The sequence below is a fragment of the Vicugna pacos genome, chromosome X, assembly GCF_048564905.1.
Source record: "Vicugna pacos chromosome X, VicPac4, whole genome shotgun sequence".
Taxonomy (NCBI): domain Eukaryota; kingdom Metazoa; phylum Chordata; class Mammalia; order Artiodactyla; family Camelidae; genus Vicugna; species Vicugna pacos.
The window spans coordinates 73,415,431-73,430,519 of record NC_133023.1 but is presented as its reverse complement, the minus strand read 5'-3'; the positions used below and the strand labels follow the sequence as shown (position 1 = coordinate 73,430,519).

At 38.5% G+C, this 15,089-nt stretch overlaps 1 pseudogene; it reads right to left on the bottom strand.

Annotated features, from left to right (window-relative positions):
* Positions 1-14,073: 14,073 nt before the first annotated feature.
* Positions 14,074-14,573, bottom strand: LOC140691850 (ferritin light chain pseudogene; annotated as a pseudogene).
* Positions 14,574-15,089: the final 516 nt, after the last annotated feature.

Here is a 15,089-nt window from a genome sequence, read left to right as displayed (position 1 = left end):
GTAGAGTAGGTTTGGGAAGCAGACCAAGAATTCAGGTTTGAACATGCTGAGTTTGAACTGTCTGTTAGATATGTGGGAAGAGATGTCAATTATTGTGTTGTTATTCCTGATAAATTGTCTTAATCTATTTGGGCTGCCATAACAAAATACCACGGATTAGCAGTCTCATAAGCAAAAGAAATTTATTTCTCAAAGTTCTGGAGGCTGGAAGTCTATGATCAGTGTATCAGCATGGTCAGGTTGAGGGCTCTCTTCTAGGTCTCACACTGTCGACTTTTTGCTGCATCCTCATACGCTGGAAGGGGCTAAGGAGCCCTGTGGAGCCTCTTTTACGAGGACACTAATCCTATTCATGAGGATTTCACCCTTATAACCTAATCACTTCCCAAAGGTCCCACCTCTTAATATCATCACATTGGGCATTAGGATTTCAACATATGGGGGACACAAACATTCAGACCATAGCACATAGCACATCAAGTAAGATGCGGACTGAGAATTAACTACTGGATTTAGCAATTTGGAGTCTATTAGTCACCTCAATGAGAGCGCTGTTGGTGGAGCGGAAGCTAATCAGCAAATCAGAGTGATCAAATGACATGAAGGAGAGGAAATGGAGACAGGAAGTATAGGCCTTTGTTGTTTGCTGTCTGGTCCAAGATCATGATAGAGGCATTACAGTGGGGTCAAAATTCCTGACTGCTTCTGCTGTAGGACTCAAACCTGTTATCATTTTGGTTGCACATGGTCTCAGTCATCTCTGTACTAGTAAACACTCTGGAAGCCCTCCTCACTTTCAGGAGCCCTTCCTGTGTTCCTGTGGACTGTGGCTTCCCTCTGTCTTTCTTTCTTTCCCTCTCCCTCTCCTTCCCTCCCTTTTTTATTTCATTTGATCCCACCTGATTTCTATCTTTGGGCTGTTTCTCTTTCCAGTCCTCAGGGGCACCTGTTCTCATTTCCTAGCGTGTCATACCGAGTCAATTTCTTCACTTCCCTTTTTAAAATCTCAGTTTCCTTACCTATTAAAGGTGCCAAAGAATGGCTACTAAACTCATGGATTTGTGAGGGTTGAATGAGATTATAGATAGGAAAGTGCTTTTTAAATTATATACTCTATAAAAATGTTAATTTTATGTTAGCTCTTACTTTTTAAAGAGTGATTGATTTCATGATTTGGGTATATGGACTCTATTCTGTTCTCTAATTGTGATTATTTTCAGTGAGTTTAGAAGGCCTGCTTTTTAGTGGTGACCTGCTTGCCATCTCCAGTTATGGTTAACAGGACTATGGGAAGTGGGACTAAGGATATTTACTTACTAATTTATTTATTTTAAATTGAAATGCTTGCTGTGCATTGTGATTTTTTTTTAATTGAAGTATACTTAGTAGACCCACTTCTGATGCCAAGCTTTCTTTTTTTTTCCTAAATGACTTGTTGAGTTGAAAACAATGGATCTCCTCATCACCCTTTTATAAATGTTTACAAGAGTCTTCTCCCATTGAACTATAAGTTGCTGAAAGGCAAGGATTAAGCCTTACTCACTGTAATATCCTCAGTGCCTGGCAAAGCATTTGGCACGTAGTAGGGACTCATTTCATGTTTATTTTTGAACAACTGATTGGACTTTAGCAATGATTTTTGTCTGTATTGACTCAAGGGATATTATTAGTGTGACAAAAATTTGCTTAAAATATTTCAACAAGGTTTTACAAGCATCGTCTACGTGTCTATGGTGTGCGTATTTGTTTTAGGCAGAAAAATTGCCTTATTGAGACTAAATTCAGCCTGGTTGTCTACAAGCTAAATACTAACTTGAGAAGCTGAAAAAGCTGCACTTATTGATAGTCTCTAATGTCACAGTAACCCTGAAAGTCTCATATCTGTTAAGATGCAGAACTGCGATGCATATCTAGGTCGGACTCCAAACCCAGTGTAACTGAGCAGGACCTTTTGGGGGCGGGGGCCTTCTGGGACAGACTCACCCGCCTCCCCACCAGGCCTATCCTCTGCTTTAGCTCCTCTCTAAAGTACCTAGTTTACAGTATCTGATGCATATTTCCTGAGCTGTTTTACAGGTGCCAAAACCCCCAGCAAGTGGAAGACATTAACTACTTGATGATCATGAGTCTATAGCCCCCAGGCTGACAGGAGCCTGAGGCTTGATAATATTAACCCCCGTGACACTGCCCTGTTACCTCACCATCAACCAATCGGAGAATTGTGAATGAGCTGATCACTTACCCTGCAACCCCCCCTCCCTCACCTGGTCTTTACAAATACTTTTCTGAAACCCACAGTGTGTTCAGGAGTTTTGAGCACTAAGTACCTGAACTCCCTCCTTGGTGCCCTGCAATAAACGCTGCACTTTCCTTCATCACTACACAGCGTCAGCAGATTGGCTTTACTGCGCATGGGTGAGCAGACCCAAATTTGCATCAGTAACACCAGCCCATTTAACTCAACTCTTCTGCCTCTAATTTGTCTCAAGCCAAGTAGGTAAGGACCATCAGCTGGCAGCAGCCTCATACAATTCCAGTTTTCTGTTATTGGGGTACAGTATTAACCCTATTTTTGCTCTGTTTATTGACTTTTTTTTCTGGGAGTTAGTGATAAAAGTAGTTCTGGATCCTCTTCTTCTTTTCTTGTTGACTTGGTTTTTCTTCTTTCCTTTTTCTTTCCTTATTTTTTGCTTATTTGAACTCACACTGAGGCTCTAAAAGATCTCACCAGTTTTAATCCCTAATTTTTCCACAAGAAGAAGAGAAATGACCTTTTTTTCACAGAACTATATCTAATTTTAGCATTGTTTATACAATAACTTTCAAAGTATGTTTTCAAATTGCTGTTAGTCTCTTTGTGTAGCCCTTGCAGCCTACGCAATGATGGAGGTTAAATGTTCATACATCTAGAAAGAGAAAAAGGCCTGATCTAGAAAAATGCAACAAATATCTATTGATCGCCTATGCCTCAGTGTAGTTACAGGCCCTGGAGAAACCCAGCAGTGAAAAAAAATTACAGAAAAAGTAGAGACCAAAAAAAAGTGCATATTTATGCTAAAAACAGATTTAATGGCAATGAAAAATGTGTTTTAAAATTACTCTATAGATGATGTAATTTATCCTTGAAATAGGTTATATTCATTTGTAGGTTTAATGTCTACAGTATAATAATTTAATTTTAAGTGGGTAAAACCAAAGAGTAATATTACTTGCCCATTTTTTCTTTGTTTCTTTCGCTTGCCTCAAACCACTTGCTAAGCATACATTTGTATCTTAGCCTTTTGATAATACCATTAATTTAAAGCAATTTGGGGCACTGAATGCTCCCACTTCAATGAGGACCTCTGCTCAAAGCTTGCTCTACATTTTTCTGGAGTTACGTGCTGTTTGCCCTAAAAAGGAGACTCTAATATTTATCGTGTTAGTGAGATTTAAGATCGTAAAGTTGAGGAAACTGTTTTTTGATGCTTTGACAGGAATTTTAATAATTTTACAGTAAGAGTGAATACAGCTTATTTTGGGGGCAGGGGTTTAAAATTCTTTAGGAAACTTCAACTCTTATCAACTTTTCTATCTGTATCCTGTGATGAAGATGACTGCAGACTGCCTTTTTACTCCTGGTATATTGATGGTGACACATACCTTGTTAAAATATGACTCAGAGTTCTGTCTAGTGGCTTTGGAGCAGAATAGATGCTTCTCTACTCATGCTCTACCCAATTCCAATTTCTCTTCCCTGATCATCAGCCTGCCACCATTGAGCAGTTGATTATAGATTAGTTCTGATGCTACCTGCTAACTGCTTCTTGTATGCTGACCTCATGTACATTTCAATGCTCCTGGCAACAAGGTCAGTGTCTTGAAATTTAAAACCCTTCTCTTTTAAATTTTAGCTTCCCCTTCAACACATGCCACATTGGTAAGCAGAGAGTAAGGACTCAAGAGTTACTTTAAAAAATTGTTTTTATTGAAGTATAGTTGTTTATAATATGCTAGTTTCAGATGTACACCAAAGTGATTCAGTTACACATATACATATATATTCTTTTTAACAGATTCTTTTCCATTATAGGTTATTACAAGAAATTGACTGCAGTTCCTTGTACTATACAGTAGGACCTTGTTGTTTATCTGTTTCATATATGGTAGTGTGTATCTGCTAATCCCAAACTGCTAATTTATCCTTCCCCCTGTCTTTCCCATTTGGTAACCATAAGATTGTCTTCTACGTTTGTGAGTCTCCTTCTGTTCTGTAAATGTTCATTTGTCTCTTTTTTTTAGACTGTACATATGATATCATATGATATTTGTCTTTCTCTGTAGAGTTACTTTTGGATTCATTCATTTAGTCAAGATGTCGAGATCAGTATAAACAGTGTGGTACTTTGGAATGAGCATGGACCTGAAAGTTGGGAGATCTTGATTCAGGACTGAGCTCTGCCATTTACCAGCTATATGACCCTAAGCTTTTCACAGTCTCTCTGAATGGTAGTTTCTTCTTTAAAACAAAAGTACCTGAACTAAATATTTTTTTCCTCAAATTCCTTTCAATTCCATGATCCAGTGCTCCAAAGGAGTGAATAAGAGTCCTCTATGTTTCTAATTTCCCACCCGTGCCTTATAGTTAGTGAATGTTCTCCCATCCTCTTGGATTTATATTCATGTCTCCACTTGATGGTCTATAACAAAATGATTTAAAACATAGAAAAGAGCTTGAATCCGGTGTAGTATGTTCAGTAGAAAATTAGTAAATAGAAACTAAAAAGGCATATATTTTTTTTACAGTCTATTGTTTTTCCAGGCACAGTTACCAACGGTTTCAAAATATATTCCTCAAAGAATAACAAGCCTTTTTCCCTTTAATGCTTTCCCTTACATATTTGCTTTATTTTTAGCTGACTAGAGGATCTGTGTGTTATAGACCAGACTTCCTCAAGCTGGCCTTCTTTTTAACATATGCAATTTTTCTAATCACAGTTATTTGTGAGAGCAAGACTGCACATGACGATAAGAAAGACAGCAGAGTCAGCTAATTTTAGGAATAATTAGACCAGTCATGATAATGAAGGATTGGTCTATATATAAGGCATTCAAAAAAAAAAATCAGTCTGGGATAAATATGTGTGTAAATCTGAATATGAATAAAATTCTTAATCAAATAAAAATTCCAATGAGAAATTGCATATAATCTGTCTCACTTTCCTACCTCGTTGAGTTGTTGCAAGGCCTTAATAAGACTCAACACATTAATATTAGTTGACCTTGGATAACACCTTAGACCAGTCTCCTCACCACTGATGCCCACTCTGGGGTAAGGAGAAAGGCACACTCTTCAGTGCCTCTGGGAGACCTTAAATTGCCATTGGTGAAGAATCCCAAATCTGCATTCCAACCTTGTTTCCGATCTTAATTTCCAATTTAATATTTCCAACTGCCTATCAGGAATCATGCATGAGATAGTGAATCCCACTATCAATACAAAGTCAATAGAATCACACTCAAATTGATCAGCTGTCTCCTACCCCAATTGTTTTTCTTCCCAAACTTCCTAATTTTTTCCCCAAGCCAGTTTTTCCTAATGCAAATCAGAAAAGGAAAGATGTCTTAGGCTTTGCCTGAGGCAATCCAAACCTCCAAGTTGGAGCAACATCTAGGAAAAAGTAACTACATGAAGCCTGGGAAGTAGGAGAGGTGAGGCAGGAAAGGAGCTGGAGACAGAAAGGTTTGGAAATAGAAGGATTCAAAGGCAAGGAGAAGTACAACAGTATTGAAGGGCAGTTCTGGAACTAATTGCACATGTTTGGTTCATCTGTTTCACCATCCTTCTTAGGTGGCTAAAGCATCTTTTGGAGGACTAGAATCTTCTTTTTAATGGGAGCAGAGAGTATAGTAAAAGTTCTGTGAATATAAACACCTCCTTTTAAAATCTCAATGACTTGAGGCCACCTTGGAAACTTCACTCCCCCAAATAGTCTACACACTAAACTAAATGGTACTCAACAAATGCTTGCTAGAATGAATGGATGAAAGTCTTATTTTGGGGGAGGGGGGACATAAATTGGGTTTATTTATTTTTTAATGGAAGTACTGGGGATTGGACCCAGGACCTCATGCATGCTAATCACGTGCTCTACCGCTGAGCTACATCCTTCCCCCGGATGAAAGCCTTATTGATGCTTCTTCCTCCCCTAGACCTTTTGCCTTCATCATTTCTACCCCATTATTACTGTTGGCCTCGTCCAAACACTTCCCGTTAGTATTTGAGTGCCTCCAAAATTTATCTCCAACTTTGTCTTTCCCTACTGCTCATCAAGATCTTTTTGCTATGTAAAGCAGTCTCCATTCACTGTCTCCTGGTCATGCTCCTTCTTTTGTTTCTTTCCTCCTCCTTCTGCATACCCTCTCTCCTCATTTCAACTTACTCTAGTATCCCTAAGGACCCAGTTCAAGTCCTATCATCTCTGTGAAATCTTTTGCATACATTTAAGTGAAGATGAATTTCGTCTTTAGAAAAAATTTCTATGGTAACTCCTGCTTTTGCATACATGTTCGCACATAATCATTTTTCCTCCTAAGTGGTGTTTTCTCCTAAGTGGTGTATATATCTGACTGCCTAGAGAGTGTGCATGTCTTTGAGGGCAAAGACTATACATTGTACTTCTTTTGTGTTACACACAATGTTTAGCAAAAATGGTTATTGAATGAATGATTCATGTTGAGTACAGAAATAGAAAAAAAAAGGAATGATAATGAAACAATATAAATCTCTTTTACTTTATTATTCAGGAGATCAACAAAACACATTAAAGCCTGGCAATATCCTTGACATCCCAAGTTTAAAATAATACATATATACAAAGATGACTATATATATCATCTTTGTAATACGGAATTGTATATAAAGGACAGAGGAGAACATTTTCTAAAGTAAGGATTTAGTAGTTGAAACCAATTCAACATAATAAACCTTTTTTTTCTTACAAACATTTGAGAATTTGGAAAGGGATTTATGCTTTTTGGGTTTTAGAATAAATCTATCAGGCTCCTAATAAAAGATAACATGACCCCTGAAACAAGTCTTTTTTTTTTGATAAAATTCTATCCAATGAATTTCTAATAAGATAACTGCTGTTTTACCTCTTTCAAAACTTGAAATAAAATCACTGCCATTGAATGCAGATTTTGAGGGCAATGATCTAATTATCCCCACATGTTCCAGGGAACAATGTAAAACTTTGATAACTAAAGCCTTGGAAGAAACAATCAAACCATTGAAGGCAAAAAATCTTTTGAGGCTATTACTGGTAAGTGAGGTAAAAATAGATAAAACTTGTGATTGTTACAAATACTTTTCAGCTAGGTAAACTTTAAGCAGAGAGACCTTCAGTTAGAAAAATGTTATCTGAACATTTCTGAAGTGGAGACTGGTCTATTGGTCTGAGGATTATAAAATAACAATAAAATTAGCTCATTCTGAATAAAATGCTAATCTTGAACCACTTCATGAAATTGACATGTGTGCCTTTAATAGTTCATTTTCCTTTTTTTTGTTCTCATTTTTTCCTCCTTAACATTTTATAAATGTCATAATAACACATTAAGAATCATGATGCCTCCCCTGTATTTCTGAAATCATTATCCTGGATATTACTGAACAATTTCAAACATTTGGAATGCTGACACTGATTGATAAAGTTATTCATAATACATGCCTATTGCTGATTTAATTACTTTGGGGTTAAATGAAGAGGCATTTTAAATGGTGTGCTTTTGATATAGTTAAATTATTGAAAACAAATCGATTAAGAAATAGCTTTCAAAAAAGAAAGACGATAAAAGGACATCATTTCTGTGAAAAAGTTTATTTTTAGATGCAGAATATTTATAAATTAATGGCACAGAGAAAAGATGAATTCTTTGTCCTTTCTCTTTAAATATCAGCATCATCAAATATTAAATGCCTGTAAATATCTACTCTAATTGATCTCATGCTTTTCCTTGACCTTGATACGTAGTTGGAGGTTTCCCTAAAGAGCTAAATACCTGTTCAGTCCTGCTGTCTTGCTGGCTAACTGATTTCTTCCTGTTGCTAAAGCACTTGTTCCCCAAACCCTCTTCCCTCTAGGATTTAACCTCTCTTCTCGAAAGTGCCTGAATGTGCCGCAGCCTGTGATACTAATGCTGCCTGCAAGGCTTGTCAGTAAAACAAGCCGGCAGTCCTGGTAATGCTTCAGCCTTCAATGCAGCTCCAAGCATAATACAGTCAGCTCGCGCCGGGAGATGATGTAAGATGAAGTTTCAGGGCTGTGATGAAAAGGTCTTCCAATCTAAATAGTGTCTGCAAGGCAAATGGTTCTGTGTTTTTCAGGTAATTGTAATCCCTGAAATCAAAACTCCTCTCAAGGTGTGCGATGACACAACAATCAAATGTTTTAAATGATTTCTTGAGCATCCAAGCTGAGAAGAATGGCAGGTTTAGATTTGTTCGAAATTCATAGTATTTGTCATTCAGCCTCTGAACCAGCTTGTTTCCATGATTTGGAATAGGGGCTGTACAGATGGCAACCCACTTGAATGCCTTTTTTTTCCCCAGAGAGAGACTGCTGTCCTAGAATTATCGCAGCATATTAAAGAAAAAAATTACACTCTTTAAAAATAAATTCCCTAACTCCCATGGGATGTTATCTTGGGAAAACTAGATACTTTATTAAAAAAACAAAAAAAGCTCACACACAACAATATCTCATGCCAGTTAAATGCTTAGGGAAGTTTCCTTTGGTGCATCTTATGTTCTAGTTAGAATTTTAAATTTATTTTGCTTAAATATTTCAAGTAAGATTAAATTATGTAATTCATAAGAGCAATTCTACTCTAAGATGTTTTTCCAACAATAAACTGGTATTTTGCTCTTAAGGACTACCATGCAAAAAGAGATGGATCTGCCCTAAATAATGCTTGTTAACTATTAGTGAGAAAAGCAACAACTTGTACTTAGGAGTTAATGTCTTTTTAAAAACTTGCCTTGGATGACTTTCTGCATCCTTCTTCATGTTAGTGTTTAACCTATTTTAATAAAAATTTCTGTTTTTTAATTCATAAATTGGAGAGTGGAGTATAAAGCAGGCTAATTTCTCTCTCAGTTGCCCACACATATGGGGAACACGACTGTTCAAGTCAAAAGAGCTTATTCAGGTCAGTACTGATGACACGGTGGCAGCATCTCCTAATCTCAGGCGGAGAACAGGGATGTGTGCGAGCCTTTCCTCTTTTGTGTTCTTCTGTATCATGGCATTAATTGTGCTATTTTGTAGTTGTTGGTTTTGGGGCATGCCTCTTGCGTAGACTGTGTGCTTCTTGAGAGTAAGGACCCTGCTTTTTTTTCTTCTTTCTTTTTAACTGAAGTATAATTGATATACAATGTTATGTTTAAGGACCCTGTTTTTCATCTTCATTAACCCCCTCACTTAGCACGGTGACCACCATAATATCAGGTGCTGAAATAGGTCTGCCCGAGTGAATACCTTGTGTCAGAAAGACCCGAGAGAACAGTGACTCTGTTGATTTCATTTTTATCTCCTGAGCACCTAGTATGCTTCCTGGCTAAATTAATGTGGAACAGGTGGAAAAAGAAGCTTTATATTTTGTGAATACATACATCATCTTATTTCAGCCTTTCATAAGCTTCATGGACTAGTAGATAGGGTAGTTTGTTTTTGTTGTTTTTTTATTGAAGTATAGTCAGTTTACAATGTTGTGTTAGTTTCTGGTGTACAGCATAATGTTTCAGTCATACATATACATACATAGATTCCTTTTCATTACAGGTCACTACAAGATATTGAATATAGTTCCCTGTGCTATACAGTAGGACCTTGTTATCTATTTATTTTATATATAGTTGTGTGTATCTGCAAATCTTGAAATCGCAATTTATCCCTTCCCACCCCTTCCCCCTATCCTGTAACCATAAGATTGTTTACTATGTCTGTGAGTCTGTTTTGTAAATAAGTTCATTTATGTCTTCTTTTTTCTTTTTTTAGATTCCACATATTAGTGATATCATATAGTATTTTTCTTTCTCTTTCTGGCTTACTTCACTTAGAATGATGATCTCGAGGTCCATCCATGTTGCTGCAAATGGCATTATTTTATTCTTTTTATGACTGAGTAGTATTCCATTGTATATATATACCCCACCTTCTTTATCCAGTCATCTATTGATGGACCTTTAGGCTGTTTCCATGTCTTGTCTATTGTAACTAGTGCTGCTATGAACACTGGGGTGCATGTATCTTTTTGAATTGGAGTTTTCTCTGGATATATGCCTGGGAGTGGGATTGCTGGATCATATGGTAAGTCTATTTTTAGTTTTTTTAAGGAATCTCCATACTGTTTTTCATAGTGGCTGCACCACTTCACATTCCCACTGACAGTGTAGAAGGTTTAGGGTAGTTTATTGTTCTCCTCATTTTATAGGTTGGGGGACAAAGATCCAGAGTGATGAATTAAGTTACTAAAATTAACCTTGTAGAACTTATGTAACTATTTCCTGAAGACGGGACAAGGGAGAACATCTGTGAGTCAGTAAGTGCCCTTAAGAATAGGTCTTGAGGAGGTCTGCTCCCACTGTGAAAAAGAGAAAAGAATGTTACTGTGATTGCATATGGCTATTGGCAAGTACCAATTCCTCAAAGATACTTGAATGAGTATGTGCATGTGTGTGTGTTTGGTGACATTCTTTCAGCTCCTTCAAAGATGTGAGGACAGATTATTTCTACATCATCTAATGGTTAATAAATTTTTTACACAATCTTTATAATATGCCAACTAATATGAATAATGTACTTGATTCAGTGCCCCAAAGTCAGGGCCTCTTTTCCCTTAAGGTGGTGGAGTATTTTCCCACCACTTGTCCAATCCTAACTTTGGGGGCAATGCTCAATAGCAGACCATCTAAATGGCGCTGTGATCATAGAACTGATACTCTGGGGTTGAAAAACTGTCCCAATATATTTGACTAAAAATGTTAGTGTCAGAATGTTCTGGAAAATACATTTTAGTTCATGTTCAAGTTGACTGAAACTCAGAGAATTTTCAGAGAAGCACAGCTTTGGCAAGATCATATGAAGTAACTTTTCCCACTTACTGCTAAAGGATTCTAAAGTATACTCTAGTCCATGGTCGGCTTCATCTGCACTTGTAATGGTTTTCCAATAATACGGTAGCTTGATGTTGTCATTTTAAGTGGAAATCCACTCTAATCAAATCTTAAGTTGCTGCTCCAGTGTTTGATGAACTCCAGACATTTGTGCCTGCTGCTCTTTTTCATTGATTAAAAATCTCCTAGCAGGTCACGCGATCTTATCCTATTCAGCAATCAAAACGCATTTGGTTCCTTGCCAACGTGAGGGAGGAAATAGAAACGGGTGTGATGACCTGTTAAAATCAGTGAGCTTTATATCTAGAGGACCTAATGCGTGGAAATATTTTGCTACTTTCTGAGTTCTTTCCTTTGAATAGATTTTAAATGTGTTAAAAGGGGATTATTAAAGATGCTCTTTATTTCAGAGACTTCCTAAGATCTTCCTCAAATTCAGTACAACTTCTGGAGTCTTAAACCTATCTTGCTTGGCTCAAAGCCAACTCACATCTAGGAGTCAGTCTCTTTCTTGGGGATGGGAGTGGGAGGGTAAGGAAAGTTAACAGCTATTTCCTTCTTCCTTCCCTTCATTTTTCCATCTATTTATCTTTTCTTCCTTTCTCCCTTCATTACTTCCTCCTTTTCTTTCCTTATTAGGAGCAGCCCTGGCGGGAAAACACGCAAACCAAAACCACTCCAAAAAAACCCAAACAATAACACCTGTCTATATCTTTGTTGGTCAAGTCTGTAGTTGCCCTGGAGGTGGGTAGGCATTTATACTTGCTGTCAATTTGGTGAGTGATTATTGCTGGAGAGGAAGAGGTTCCTTGGTCAGGGACGTGGCACTACTACTGCTAGAGGGAGGTATATGCTGGGGGCTGATCAAAAACATCCACGGTCTTGTCTTGAGAGGACCAGTGAGGATCCCCTGGGGTAAATCCTAGAAGCACGGAAAAAGCATCATTGAAAGGTGGATCTGTCATACACACTACAGATCACTGGCACCTGGCAGTGGCAGAGAAGCAGAATTCAATTGGTGTCATTGGGTAGCAGAATCATCAGTTGTGACGGTGACCACCAGATATTAAGGGCTAGCCTTTCTCTCTCACTTTCCTGTGACTTCGTAAGCTCTGAGATTCCTATAGAATCTGATAGGGGAGGGACCTCCAAGGATGACTGATAGTGGGTGCTCTATCAGCTAGGAATGTGAGGGCTCAGACCTAAGTTGAATTTAATTTTAAAAAGCCAAACAAAAATGTGCTGTTTCTTCTACCAAAGCAATCAGGAACAAATTCATGCCTACTGCAAATACATTAAAAAAAATGGGGGGGGGGGAGATACATCCAATCTCTGGGAAGTGGGACGGGGTTCAGAGGAGATTTCACTTTATACTTAAAATGTATGTGTACGTGTGTGTATCTGGGTGAAGGGAGAATAATCCTTTCTTTTCAAAACAAAAACAAAAGTCAATTTGGGTTGAGAAGAGGATCTGGAGACGTGTAGATACCTTCAAAGGCATCAGGACCAGCCCTAAGCCTGATGTGTATTCTTAGGATGACTTTGAGAGCCTGGAAGCCCTAGATTCAGACAGAGCTTTGAAGGGGATAAACTAGGAGAAATGCAAAAGTGTATGATCTCTTCTACTCATTATCCAATTCCACAAAGAATGTTTGCAAGTATGAATATTTTATACTCTGTCATAAACTGCAATTATGTGACCAATTAAATATCATTTATTTATTTATTCAACATTTAATGAATATTTATTGGTTGCCTATTATGTGCCAGGCACTTTTCTAGGCACTTAGGGTACATAGCACAATAAAAACAAACTAATTCTGCTCCTTCTGCCTATTTTAATTGAGTTTTTTTGTGCCTCCACACTGTTGGTATGGGATATACCATTCTATACTGTTTATCACACTGTATTAAAATAATCAGTTTATGCAATTTCAGTTGAAAACAGCTTTTATAATAGAAAAGCAGAAAATGTGAAAAGATGAGAATAATGGATTTGACTACATAAAAGTTAGAAACTGCACAGAAATGAAAATAAAACATCAAAGAAAATGATAAAGGAGAAATATTTGCAACATAAATGACACATTGGTTTTCTATCTGTAATATATAAAGAGTTCTTCCAGGACACTAAGCAACAAATCAATAACCAGTTGAGAAATCTCCAAAGGGCACAGACAGAAAATGTACTAAAGAAGAAATACATAGTAATAAATATATTTAAACTTTTTAAACATTTATGCTCACTAGTAACCAAGGAAAAATGTAAATCTAAGCAACAAGGTGCCATCTCTGGCTATCGAGAATTGGCAAAGACTAAAATTCTCAAATTCTCCAGTTCTAGGTCTTTTTTCCCCCCTTCTTTCTTTGTTTTTAATGGGGATAATAGGGATTGAACCCCATTATACTAAGCATACTAAGCATGTACTCTTCTACCACTCAGCTATGCCTTCCCTGCAAGTCTCTAACAGTTTCTCAACTTCCATACTATTGACATTTTGGGCAGAATCGTTCTTTGTGGTGGCCGGCTGTCCTGTGCATTGTAGGATATTTAGCAGCATCCCTGGCCTCTCCTCGTGAGATGCCAGTAGCATCCTTTCCTGTTGTGAAAACCAAAAATATTTTCAGGCATTACCAAATGTCCTCTGCGAGGCATAATCACCCTGAGTTGAAAACCACTGCTCTAAACATATGGAGGTATTTGGCATTCTTCCAACTCATCATCACCTCTCCTACACTTTGAGATCTGTGCACATTTTTTTTCTTTCTTTTTTTTTCTGCAAGAAGCTTTATTGTTTCCATTTGGTCCCAGGCTTGGGCGAGGGCTCCAGGGTGGTTAAAAAGCTGCCTGGGGATTGCAGAGAGACGCTTCAGGCAGAAGCCCTGACACCAGAGCCGCTGGGTTGCAGAGGCTCCTAGTCGTGCTTGAGGGTGAGCCTTTCGAATAGATACTCACCCAGCCCAGCCTGGGGACCAGCCAGCCTGCGGAGGTTAGTCAGGAGGGCGCCCACTTGATGAGTTTCATCTGCTCATCCCGGAAGTGCCGGGGCTGAGGGTCTGCGCGGGCAGAGCCCAGGGCACGCAGGCCCCTAAGGGCCTGGTTCAGGTTCTTCTCCACGAGCATGGCAGCTTCCATAGCGTCCTGGGTTTTCCCCTACTCATCCTGAGATGGCTTCGGACGTCCTGGAAGACGGCGCGGCTGTGGTGCTGGTTTCGCGTTTTCGAGAAACGCTGGACGCCCTCGAGCTTTTCCTCAGCCAGTTCGCGGGAAAAGTGGCCCACACCCTCCAGAGCCACGTCGAAATAGAAGTCCAAAGAGAGGTAGGTGTAGGGGGCCCGCAGATGGCATGTTGGCCAGGCGGTTGCTGGCGGCCTCCACCTCAGTAGAATAATTCTGACAAATCTGGGAGTGCATGGTTGATGGTAATAAGGAGTTAGGCTCACAAAATGATGCTGGCTGGTCCTGGAAACGGAGGATAGCAGGGTGGCTGGTTCTGAATGCTGCCACTGGAAAAAAGGTTGGAGGGTGGTTGGAGGCTGGAGGAAGGGGCGTCCCTGGGTCTGTTCCATCCAAACACAGTTGAAGGAAGAGACAGTTTCATGGGACCACCCAGTGCACTGCCCAGGTCTGCGCACATTTTTCCTCCAGTGCATTTCCTTTCCTACTCTTATCATCCTTCATGTTTCTGCTGAGGTTTTTGTGGATAAGTTGGCCCTGGTTTCAAAAAGATGTACAGTGCCTGTCTTGGTCACTACTGTACACAGAATGCATAGTATTAAGTAGGTTTTTAATAAATAGTTCTCAAATGGATAAATGGATTACAATTTTAATATTCTGGAAGCATTTCTAAAGATTTGAACCACAAAAGACTTCAAAATAATTTTAACTAAGTCAAGATAGACTCATTTCATTAGATTTTTTTCCCCTAAA